We start from the raw sequence: 12,921 nt of genomic DNA, 5'->3' as shown, positions 1-12,921 counted from the left end.
CACTCTACATTTATAAAATCCTTTTATTATTATTATTATTATTATTATTATTATTATTATTATTATTATATTCCCTCCCCAACCCGTCATTTCTTTCTTCTTTTCCAATTACCAAACTCAGTGAACAACAACATACAAACACATGAGCTGCAAACACCATTTTTCGACCATTCAAACCCCGATTTCTCTCTCATTTCTCAACCAAATTCGATAAATTTTACACTGATAGCTTCCTCATCTCGTCCTCCTTCTCTGTATGTAAGAAAGAGCCAGACTTTCGTCATGTTTCATTTCGTCCGTCTGTCAAAGGATGCGGTTTTTGAGCTAGTCTGTGCCATTTTTGGGTTTAAGATCATCCTAGGGCGATTTCTTGGACGTTTAGGAGAGGAAAAAGGTAAGGGTGATAGGTTACTCGACAAAATGTCGAAATTCCATCTTATATGTCGATTTATGTGCTCTTGTTGATAAAGTTTGATCCTTTATGTTTTTTTTCTCATTTGTTTGATAATTTCCGTCTCAAAATAATGTTTGAACTAGGTTGTTTTTATGCGCTCTTCATTTAGACTAGTTTGGAACGAAATTTGTGTTTTTCGAGTGCTGAAATCGAGTAGTCTTAGGACGGTATTGTGCAGTAAATTGGGACTGTTTTTGAGTCCGCTTTGCAGGTACTTTGGGACATTTTTGGGACTGTTAAAATGTGTTGAGCAGGCTGCTTTAGGACTGTTTTAGTTGGGACAGTTTTGCTGTGTATTTTGGGGCCGTTTTTAGTCGAAAAATGGATTGTTCTTGAGTCATTTTGTGCAGGTCGTTTATGGTTGTTCATGGGCTGGTTTACACGGGGCTTTTGGGGGCTGATTATAGGCCGTTTGGTCAGCCATGGTAGAGTGGTTGTGAGTACAGAATGCAAGCTGGGTGTGGACTGTTTGAACCCCGTCTGTTTTGAGCTCTGTCTGCTTGAGCTCTGTCTACTCGAGCTCTGTTTAGGACTCGCTTAGACAGGTGGATGTCTATTTTGGGACGAGTAGATTAGGCTTTTGAGACTATTTTTGTGCTTGCCTCGTTACATGATAAGTTCATCCTGTGTATGCCTTGAAATCTCGTGTCAGAGTGCTCGACATGGTCGTGTTCAGCACAGTTGTCGTGACTGTTTTGCGGACTGTTAGCAGCCGCGTAAAAGTGACTGGGTGGACTGTTTTGGGCTGTCATGGGTGGCTAAGATAGTGTGCGTAAGTGGTTGATTTGAGTCGTATTTATGGGTTCCTTGGCGCAAAGTTCGGGTTATTTAAAATAATTAAATTTCCGTCTCATACACATTTGAACACATGTTCTTTTACCTAGTTATTCACCTTTGATGTTGCTAGTTAGAGGAGTTGTGGCGGCAGTGTGTGGGCGGTGGGGCTGAGCTGGGGCTGGTTGTGGGCTGTTGGTGTTAGCCACGGCCCATGGTTGGTACGAGAGGTTGGTGACTCGAGTTCATGGAAGCGGTTGCACACCTTGTGACCCCTTATGCTTTCATCCTAGTTGTTTTAGCAAACTTTGATGAATTAAATTTTGGGATCACCAGAAAGCATTAGTTGGGCTCACTTTGTCTTTCTTGTTAGACTATGTGATTAAATGATTTGGGCCAACCTTAAGCTTAGTAGTAGGCTCATGAAAAGTTACTTGTGTGGATTCTCTTTTTAATCCGTAAATTTTATATAACGTAAATTATTCATTCTCGCTCGTTATATTTTATTTGAATGACATGTTTCCATTTTAATATGAGTCCAACGTAATTAGCCATGCCTTGTGAGTAGTAAATGGTTTATCTTACAATTGAGTCACTTATAATTGAATGCTTATTTTGCTTATTATAAATGGTTCATTTCCGTTTGTTTACATTTTTATTCAAGTGACAATTATTGAAGAAATGGGTTACTCATTCATATTCAGGATTATGATTTGGCATGAAATGTCTTACTTGGATTATCATCGGTTCATTACATGTAGTGGTCTCTTTCGAAGTTAATTCGCATCGCTTGGTTGAGTCGTGTTCGTTTGATAATGCCTTTATGCTATACCGTATTGCTTGACTTCTCTTTACGCCTCTTTCGGACTGTCCTGCCGATTGTGGGTTCTCGATTTCCGATTTAGGGTTCGGGTCTTGGATGCGGACTGTCCTGCCGCATGTCGAATCGGGAACTATGCTGTCCCGATAGTCTGGCCAGATTTAGACTAGGACTGAGTCTTGGGAGTGCCATTGTCGTCCTACCAGGGGAATTATATATTGATATATGAGTAGTAAAGGTCTTGCTTGGTTATAGATATTGGTATTTGTCTGTTGTTTGTCTTGGTCCTCACTAGTAGAAAAAAGGCAAATTGAGGCGTCAAAAAAGGCCTTATTTGAGGCGTTTTAGCAGTAGCAGCAAATGGGGGGGCAGCAAATAGAAATCCTATATGAGGCGTTTAGAAAACGCAGCAAATACAAACTCATTTGAGGCATTTTTTCAAAAAAAACGCAGCAAATAGCACACTAATTTGAGGCGTTTTTTCCATAAAAACGCAGCAAATAACACTTCTATTTGAGGCGTTTTCTCAAAAAAACGCAGCAAATAGTTTTTTTTTTAATAAAAAAAAATATTTTGTGGCTTTTTTGGTATTATTAAAAGCCTCACAATAAATAAAAAATTAAGTAATTAATGATTTTTTTTTGAAAGAAAGTAATTAATGATTTTGAACAATAAATACTACTCCATAAAATACAATTTCATTACAATTTTACTTGATTTAAAGAGAAATACTTGAAAATCTACATATTAATTAATTACAAACAAGTATCTAAAAGACTAAATTTGAATCTGGAAATTTGTATCTATAAGACTAAACTTGAATCCGGACATTTGTATCATCATTAATTGTTCTTGAACAATCATTCAATTTTCTTGGTTTGAAGTCTGGCTTCAGCTCAAGAGCTTCTTCAATCTCTTTTCTCTGACAGTGGCAACTTTGTTCTCAGGCAAGAGAACAAGAGCATGGTTGAAATCTGAAATTACAATTACCATCATAAGCATTCAAGTTACTCTTGGCTCAATTCGAAGTGTAAATATCAGAAGATGATCAAGACAAACAATAGTAGGTTAGGGATATAGAATGTTAGGAGTCGGACATAGTACTCAATACGTAATTTGGAACACTCAAAAGTTTTTCTAGTTAAAACAGGAGCCTTCCTACGAATTGATTCCAATAGGCTCGAGCATATACATAAAAGCACAAAAGGGCCTCAACGCACGCTTTCAAAGAATTAGAACATTAATTATTCATGGGTGTCAGTAAAATGAGAGGAGCAACGGCTATGCTAGATGTATCAATAATCAAGGAGCAACGGCTCTGCTAGATGTATCAATAATCAAAAGGATAATGGGCATGAATTATTACCTTAAGCGATCCAGCATACAATAATAAAGCCTATAGGCTTAACCATAGAAAGGCATCCAAACATTAGCATTTAATAGCCAATGAATAAGAGACTGAAGTACCCGAAATTGAAATGAACCATATGCAGAGAAGCAACAACATGAACTAAGACTTCCTCATCCTGAGATTGAGCCTTGTAGACTGTCAAGTGATTTAAGCAAAAGAAAATTGTTAAAGTTCTGAACAATGCAGCTAACTGTCAAGAAGTAAACAACCACAAATATAAGAACAAAAAGAACACGAATAAAATCACCTAGGTGCCTTAAGCGCAGCATAAGAATTTAAAAAAAAAATGGTGTACCTAGCCTAGGAAATGTCAAAAAAATGTTGGATGTAAGGCTAAACCGCAAACATAAACTATCAGCTTCAGGCTAAACCACTTATTCAAATGTATCAAAAAAATGTCAGATGGAAACTTAAAGTGAGTAGCAGGTCTATCTCACTTGTCTTCTTAACTACCACGGAGAAATCCTTCAACTTTACAGCTGCTGATGATGGCGATGGTCTCTTTTTATTTATACTCTTGTTATCAGACTTATCCTCCAGGGTCAGGTGTTCGTTTTCTAGTGGAATCCATGTGAGCTGAGATTCCAGGTATCTCAAAACTATTACTTAGATATTGCTTTTGATAGTCTGATTGCATCATATATTTTGAGAATGAACGAATAAAATGGATGTGTGTGCAAAGAACTATTACCCAAATGGCAATTCAAAGGGATATGACAATATTCAGATAGATCAAATTTGCAATGACCACAAGCTACATGACAAAAGTAAGCAACACATGATCTTTTGGGTTGTAATTTGAATGTAGGTAAAAAATAAAGGCTATGGACCTGAACAAGAGTAAATGCCAAACTCGCCTGAATAAGAGTAAATGCAAGCTGAAAGTCAAGCCTTGAGGTAGTGCCACTTCATCAATATTGCTTCTAGTTAGTTAGATCTGGTCAACAGCAATAAGGAGATATTAGAACCTAGCCTAGGAAATTAAGTCACTGCATTTCAGAATATGGAATGAAGATGTGTACGAAATACAAAAAACAACATCTCAGTATAGATTCGAAATAATTTCTGGATTACACACCCAAAACCATCATCTATTTAACTTCATAAACACCATAATAGCATAATTATGCAATAAAATACCAAAGTTTTAAATTTAAAATACGCAAAACTATTCCTTAGGAAATGAGATCCCTGGTGGTGACCAGACTATTGGTGGTGGTGTCATGATGGTAGATTGGTACATGCTTCCTTTATTGGAGCTTATACAACTCTTACCTATACACATTATCATCAACAAAATCATTACCTAATTCCTTTCAGGTCGGATTTTAAGAGGAGGTGATTCGATAACGAAAAACTTAATTCAAGATCCAATTCATAGATTTTCTTGAAATGTAGAGATAACCTAGATAACATATTAACATCACAATATCAAAGACTGAAATTTTTTATGAGTTTACAACAAGTCTTACCAGATATTCAAAAAACCCCAATTTCAGTTATCATATTCATGAAAGCAAATCAATTTAGGATAGTACATAAAGCACGATAGCAAATAAATATTTATCATCAACAACATCAATAAGTCCATTCAACAACCTGAAGCAAATAATCGGACATGAATTTGAATATAGAAAACGATTACAAAGAAACCCTAAATAACTAAAATCAAATTACTCAACAGAGAAATAATACCTTTTTAAAACAAAATAGACTGAGGAAAGGAAGACGAATAGAAGAGGAACAGTTGTATTTGCGTTCGTTTTAGTGGTGGCGTGCGGCGAGGGATGTAATACCATGCACGGCCGCCAAACCGATAACAAGAAAAAAACAAATATCATATCAGATCTATAGCTTGATTGAATCAATCGAAACAAATAACAAAACCCTAAACCCCAATTCGTATCAACTTAATCAAATACTGCATCAATTAATCCTAAATTAGAAGATCTTACTCGAAACTGAAATGCAGCCATGTTCATCATCAACGCCACTTTCCTTTTTGCACAAATCGAACCAATTGCGAATTAAATTTTGTTCCTGGCTTTTTTGTGCGGTCGTGTGGTGGTGACAGAGATGTGAGGTGAGGAAGTCGCTCGCATGGTGGTGACGGATATAGAGAGTAGCTATGAGATGTGAGAGAGTGACTAGAGAGGGTTGGTGTAGCGAAATCTGAGTGTGAACAGATAAGGTTGGTGCATGTATGTATTAGCGATTCAGTGTGTGAGGCGTTTATTAAGTCAAACGCCGCATATGTTTTATTAGAGGCGTTTAATATTAAAAACGCCTTAAATGATCTCAATATTTTTTAAAAATTAAATAAATTGGGTTTTTATGAGATTTGCTATATTACGCCTCCTGTTTTACTTGTTACGCCCCCTATTTTTTCATTTATTCCTATTTTGCCCTTAAACTATGTATTTAGTTATGTAAAATATTTCTAGTTTTTTATTTTATGATTTTTTGAGACGGTTTTTTACAAAATTAAATTGTACTCATTCATTCAAGACGATATTAAATCGTTACAAAAAATCGTCTAGAATGAATGAATGAAAAAATTATATCGTTTCAAGAATAATGATTACAAGATTTAAAAAATAAAATAAAATTTAGCGGCACACATAACACGATTTAAAAAAAATACGAAAATTGGCCTCGTCATGTAGCTTACAAGACACAGCCAAGGACCCGTCATGTGGATTACAAGACATGGCCAAGGACATGTCGTGTGAATTACAAGACACGGCCATGACACTGTCATGTGGCTTACAAGACATGGTCATTGACCTGTCATGTAAACCACATGACACACCAATGGTTCTGTCGTGTAAACCACACGACATGGCCATGGCACCGTCTTGTAATTCACATGACACCACCATGGCCGCGTCTTGTAATTCACATGACACCACCATGGCCGCGTCTTGTAATTCACAAGACAAGGCCACTTTTTTTTTTTTTTTTTTTTTTTTTTAAATAGTGAAATTTTAAGTAAATGCAATAGTTGGTGGAAAATCCGTCTTTTTAACACCGGGTACATATTAAATTAATTACTCTAAAAATTGCCCCAAACTCAGTTACGACAAAGCGATAATTAAATCAAAAATGAAAAGTTCAACAAAAATCATTTACTATAATACAATTATTAGTTATTGTAAAAGATATTACCAAAATCAAATAATTATAAAACAATAATTTAAAAAACGTCTCCGATTATAATTTTGTAAAACCCCTCTCCGAAAATCATAAACTAAAAAACGAGAAATATTTTTTTACTTTAATTAGTTACATACTCCAAGGGTAAAATAGGAATAAATGAAAAAGTAGGGGGCGTAACAAGTAAAACAGGGGGCGTGATATAGCAATTTTGGTTTTTATTTGCGGCATGTGAGCTAAAACGCCTCAAATAGAGAGCCGCAATTAGCCTTTTTTCTACTAGTGCCTATCGGACACTAGGGGTGAGCTATAAGCCCTCTAGTTGCGATATGATCGTCGGGATTGATGTTCCCATCCGTTCTTATGGTGAGATGCAAGCCATAAGTATGAATGTGACATTAGTAGCCACGTCCCGTGCAATGTTTGTTAAGTGGTTTTCCAAGTAATGGCTACAGTTTCTATTTTGTAATTTGCATCGATTGATCCCTACTTAACCGCTTCACATGATTCAGATTCTAGTCTCATATCTATGTTGTAATTCCTTGAAATGTGTGTTTTTGCATAAATGACCGTATCCTTGTCTTTCACATTATTTAATTGTCTCACATTAATAGTTGAATCTTTATTATGCTAATGTTGGTCTATCTTGTTCCATCTCATTTAACTGCCATGTTTACATATAAACTAGATTTCTTATCTTTTGTAAGTATCTGATATGACTTACTTGTTTTAGTTCTTTATTATGTTCGTTTCGACATTTTGTGGTTGGGAGAACCTTGAGTTACTCCCCACTGACTGTGGCGTTCATGTTTACATGAATGACAGGTATTAGCTGGTGCATTTATCGGGTGAAGACATGTGTGAGCTAGCGAGCACTTTGGCCTAGTAGTTGGTTTATTAGGATTGTTTAGACTCACCTTTTATTGTATTGTCATTCGAGGGATATATTTTTCCTCACCTTTGACTATCACGTTTGTATAATTTAATCTTTATTTCCGCATTCTTTATTTGTGTTTTAGATTTTAATGAACCCGTGCTTTAAAGTTTAAAAGTTTCAAAAATTCTCCAAATTTCTGCTTGAATTTTATAAGTTATATTTTCCGCTTTATCGCGGGGTGTCACACCCCGTCTTTTGGGTTCGACCCCGACTTGCTTGCTATGCTAGTAGTTGGGTATAAATGTGTTTGAGACACGCTCATTAAAATGGTGTCGTTGCCGGTGACGGTGTTGTGTATTTGAATAGTTCTTTTGTCTAGTTCTAGTTGTGCTTCTTCTTGAGGAGCCTTGGTTCCTTGGGAATTTCGTTTTTTGTATTTAGTTTAATTGTGCTTTAACCTTGAGGAACTTGTTCCTCAAGGTTCGTTCTTACCATTTTATTGTAGTTCCCATGTTTGTAGTTGTATCTTTGTCTTGGCTATGATGAGGACCCAAGACTTGGTACATGATGTTTGTGGTGGATCTTTTGAGTATGACTATGGGTATGAGGAGTTTGAGGAGCAAGTCAACACAAACCTACCTTACTACTCATACAATGAAAGTTCTAACTACTACCCCAACATTTCCCACCAAAACCCGCACATCCAATATCCACAACAACTACCTTCCCAATACCCACTTTACAATGAATTCCAAATGCCACAATACAACCACTCTCACACCCACCCACAACAAGAAGATAAGCATGAACTTGACATTCAAAATGTGGTTCTCCAAATGATGGGAGATCAACAAAATTTCTTCAAACAAGTTTTAAAGGAGAGCCAAAATAGGGACAATGTTCTTCAAAGCATTGTTACCCATGGCGAGGAGTTGGCAATTCAAATTGCCCAAATGAAGGAAGCCCAAGTAACTACTCATCACCATTCCTTTGACATTGATCATGAATGCGAGTTTGAAGGAGTTACCTTTGATGAGAAGCGAGAGGAGCCAATCTCCTTGAGCTCTTGTGAGTATGAAAGTGTGGTGTTTGATGAAGAAGATATGAGGTTGAGTAAGCCAAATACTCTTAGCCTTTGTGAGTATGAGGGTGTGTCATTTGATGTGAATGTTGAGGTGTTGGAGAAAGAATTATTGAGGAGAACTAAAGCCCCTATTTATGATTCATATGGAGAAAGCGATGATGACGCATCTATGGAAGAAGATGATGAGGGAAAGATGGACTCAAATGATGAATGGAGTTATGGGATTAGCTTTCTTGGGGAACCCATCCTTGAGAAATTTGAAGTTTATTTCAATGAAGAGGAAGAATGCCTCTTCCTTATTGAACATGAGGACCTTCTCACACCCACTATGGAGCTCATGATAGTTGGAGATGACATTATGGATCTTCTCAAGAACGTCAAATCATCATACAAGAATTACTTAGTGGAGAAGCTCAAAGATAAAACTAACAAGGAGTCTACATGTGGAAATTTGGCACCCACTATCCCAGCTCCTAAGACACCCCATCATCAATGCCATGAAAGTTCACCTTCTATCCTTGGAGGATTGACTAGTCCAAGTATTTTCGTCATCAACTTTGGAAGAAATAGGAGCAACCGGAAAACCCCCTATGACAAGAATCTCAAGTTTTTTAGTTATAAGAGCCGGGAAGGCTATCATGATGAAGCAAAGGAGAAAAAGAAGAAGCTCGAAAGGAAGTCCGCCTTGGATTGGCCCCACTTTATCTCAAAATGGTTCAAAACTTATTCATGCTTACGCGAGGACCATTCACAAGCTTTTGACCAACTTTTAAGAACCTTGAGCTCTAAGGACAATAGATTTCAACATTTCAAACTAGTTTGGTGGAGTCCTATCTCAAACCACCATGTGTAACATATACGTTTCTAAAACTTCGCATTGTATAATACCAAACATACTTTTAGATTATTACATGAGAGTTGTGAGGGAGAGTTCTTTATCTACTCTTTGAGGAAAATTTCAGAAAATGGTGAAAAGAAGGAATTACAAAGGGTGCAAGGTAAAGGATTAGCATGAAACGATTGAAAGTTTGACAAGGAGCAGATCAGGACGCCCGTCTCGGCAGTAGCCCGCTCGACCCGAGCTGTGCTTCAGACAAAATAATTCACTGACATAAGATCTGCGCGATTTACAGTGAGGCCGTTCATCTCAGCTACTGATGTGACCATAATTAGAGGATATTTAGTCCCCGAATTAGCCTTGTTCCCATGCTTTTTAGTGCACATTTGGGTCATTTATTGTCTTTAGTTCTTTGTTTTGCATATTCTTTGAGGTTTTGATCCCTTGGTAGGAAAGGAGTGCAAACCTTGCATTTTCATGGCAAAACGAGACTAAATTGATTGAATTCAATGACCAAGCATCAAGGAGAGACAAGATTAGAAGGCCTTTGTACATACTATAGTAGATGGGCAATGATGAGAAAAGATCCTTGAATCCCCGAGGAAATCCCCAAGGATCTTATGAAGAAAAAGGAAGAAAAGAAGAAGAAACGAGACTGCTCAACAATCCGTGCGTCTTCCCCTGAAGACGCCCGTCCACCACTCCACAAGACGTGCGTCTTCACCCCAAGACGCCCGGGCACAAACTCCGGAAGACGTGCGTCTTAACCCCAAGACGCCCGGGCAGAAACCACCAAATCCGCCCGTCCCGTGCTAAAGACGCCCGGATTCCCAGGCAGACCCATTTCGTCTTCTTCAAGCTTCAAGGAAGGATGCACATCTTTTTCTAGAGACCGGAGTCTCCCTAGAGACCGGAGTCTTTCCAAAAAGACCGGCGTTTCCTTAAGTAGGGACTTAATCGTCATTTAAGCCCTTAGTTAACCCTAATTCATCCACCTAATCCCCATTATAAATACCCCATTAGTCTAATTAGAAGAGCATGTTCTTCTTAGCAATCGTTAGAGTAGTTAATATCAATCAAATCTCTCTTTAATTTTGTAATCAACAATTAATCAAGTTTTAATACAAGTTTTATTTCCTTAATCTCTCTCTTGTTCATCCTTTATTTTGGGTAATTGAAGATTATTTGGGTTATTATTGGGAGATTGACAACCTCTCAATCAAGCATCAAGTACTTCTTTATTCTTTGCTTTGTTATTGGAATCATTAGTAGGTATAATTCTCTTAATCTCTTTTTAATAATTGTTAATTACTTTCATTTATTCATCATGTTTCACTTTGTTGGTATGATTGACAACCTTGCTAGCATGTTCAACATGATAATGAGTGAGTAGTCACTTAGCTAGGGTTAACGGGTAATTAGGGGAAACCAACATGGGGAATGATTCATGCTTAAATTAATATGCTTTCATGGTTTATTTGCTTGCTTGTTATGATCTCAACTCATGCACATGTTATGTTTGATGAAATGCGAGCCTATGAATCCTTGCATTTTTTACCCATCACCTATCTTTTCAATGAGACTTGTAGGACATAAACCAACTCGAGTCTCATTAGACCATGCATGTTGTTGAGTAGGGAAGCCTAAGTCGACTTGTAGGTGTTGTACAATCTAATCGATTCGGCTCCGGGACCCAAACTTTCCTAGGATTGTAAGATATAAACCAACTCGATCCATCACAACAATAATTGCTTGCTTATAATTTGAGAACATGTTTGTATGATCAATTCCCATGAATCCCCTATGACCCCATGACACCCTAGTGCTTTTTATCAATTGTTTACACCCCTTTTAATTCATCTTGCTTGTTTACTTTCATTGCTATTTAGTTTAGTGATCTTCTATTCAAACCCCAATTGTGACACCCTTAAGACACCACTAGTTGCAATAGAAATCTCATCTCAATTCCCGTCCCTTGGGATCCGACCTTTACTTGCCTCTTTACTAATTGTAGAGTTGTTTGTGAAGTTATAAATTGTGTTTTGGTCTAGGTGCTCCTAACGACAAGTAACCGAAAGAGATAGAATTCCGACCAAAAATGGCGCCGTTGCCGGGGACGGTGTTAACTTGATTTAGATTTTCTTATATTGTTATTAGTTGTGTCTTTCTTTGCCTTGGGGAAGTAAAACTCCTCAAGGTTTGTTCTAATTGTTTTCGAGTTGTTTGATATTTTGCATGTCTAGAAGGTCACAAGGTGACTTGTTACCTTTTGATCGCGAAATTGAAAGAACTTTGACAACCAATAGAAGACTTGCTAGGAGAACTTTGAGAGGTGTTAGTGAGGTTATTCAACCAAATACTATTGAGTTCATCAACCCTTTTGCAAGAGAAGGTGAGGAAAACCCAACACAAAATCCAACACAAAATCAACCCACAATGCCTAAGTTTTCATCACATTCCGTACCCACCGAGGAGAATCTACCCAATGGTACTCTAACACCACAACATCTAACCGGAAATTTGATTGCCAAATCCGCATTTATCCAATTAGTCGAAAGAAGCCAATTTGGAGGGATGCCTAGTGAAGACCCTCATTCTCATATGGAGGCTTTTTGCGTTTATTGTGATGCGATTTCTCAAACCGGTGTAACTCAAGACCAAATTCGATGGGTCTTATTTCCTTTTTCTCTAATTGGCACCGCGAAACAATGGTTGAAAAGCCTTGATAAAGCTACTCTCGGAATTGATTCTTGGAAGAAGTTGGCTTTAGCTTTCTACAAAAAGTTCTATCCACCGGAAAAGACTAACATGCTAAGAGCTCAAATCACGGGCTTTAAGCAAAGGGATGAAGAATCTTTGTATGAAGCTTGGGAGCGATTCAAGGTAATTTGTCGCTCATGTCCTCACCATGGACTTAGCGAGTGGTTCTTGGTACAACAATTTTGGAACGGTCTATATGAAGATTCAAGGAACATTCTCAACATGGGATCAAATGGAATGTTCACCGAAGTTGATGACAATCAAACTTGGAACAAAATTGAGGAAATGGCGGTCCATAACTCACAATATAGTAGACCTCGCAAGGCTACTAGAGGAGGAAAGCATGAAGTGGACTCCGTTACTCAATTGGGTGCTCAACTTAGTGCTCACATTGATACCATCAATTTGAAGTTTGAAAAAGCTATGGCTAGACTTGAAGAAGCCTCAAAATCACCAAAGCATCATGTTAATGCCATGACGGCATCTTCATCAATCCCAAGTGGGATATGTGAGAATTGTGGAACTTTGGGACATGACCAAAGTGAATGTAGGGGAACAAATGAACAAGTGAATGCTTTCCAAGCATACAAGAGTGGTACCCCTTATTCAAACTATTACAATGAAAACACCAAATTCTATCCAAATCTCCCATACAAAAGCCAAAATGTTCAAAACCCTCAAACAACATACACCCCACCTCCCATGAGAAACCAAAATCAAAGACCCTTTTACAACGAAAACCAAGGT

At 37.5% G+C, this 12,921-nt stretch overlaps 2 long non-coding RNA genes and 1 other non-coding gene across 5 annotated transcripts; 1 reads left to right on the top strand and 2 right to left on the bottom strand.

Annotated features, from left to right (window-relative positions):
• The first annotated feature begins 82 nt into the window (after positions 1-82).
• LOC141615020 (uncharacterized) lies at positions 83-7,622 on the top strand. Its single transcript, XR_012529553.1, has 2 exons — positions 83-394; positions 7,441-7,622. It is a non-coding gene; the product is annotated as an uncharacterized LOC141615020 (long non-coding RNA).
• Positions 2,668-5,693, bottom strand: LOC141611858 (uncharacterized). 3 transcript variants are annotated; one of them, XR_012528840.1, is made up of 4 exons: positions 5,155-5,693; positions 4,290-4,396; positions 3,415-3,594; positions 2,668-3,022 (listed from the first exon to the last, which is right to left on the bottom strand). It is a non-coding gene; the product is annotated as an uncharacterized LOC141611858 (long non-coding RNA). The 3 variants fall into 3 exon arrangements; XR_012528841.1 differs by having other exon boundaries at positions 4,317-4,396; XR_012528842.1 differs by having other exon boundaries at positions 3,516-3,594; positions 5,155-5,692.
• Positions 7,623-12,222: 4,600 nt separating the features above from the next.
• On the bottom strand, positions 12,223-12,329 carry LOC141616653 (small nucleolar RNA R71). The gene has a single exon (XR_012530985.1). It is a non-coding gene; the product is annotated as a small nucleolar RNA R71 (small nucleolar RNA).
• Positions 12,330-12,921: the final 592 nt, after the last annotated feature.

The sequence above is a fragment of the Silene latifolia genome, chromosome 11 (assembly GCF_048544455.1).
Source record: "Silene latifolia isolate original U9 population chromosome 11, ASM4854445v1, whole genome shotgun sequence".
NCBI lineage: Eukaryota > Viridiplantae > Streptophyta > Magnoliopsida > Caryophyllales > Caryophyllaceae > Silene > Silene latifolia.
The sequence above is the reverse complement of the archived record's forward strand: the minus strand, read 5'-3'. Positions and strand labels throughout refer to the sequence as shown.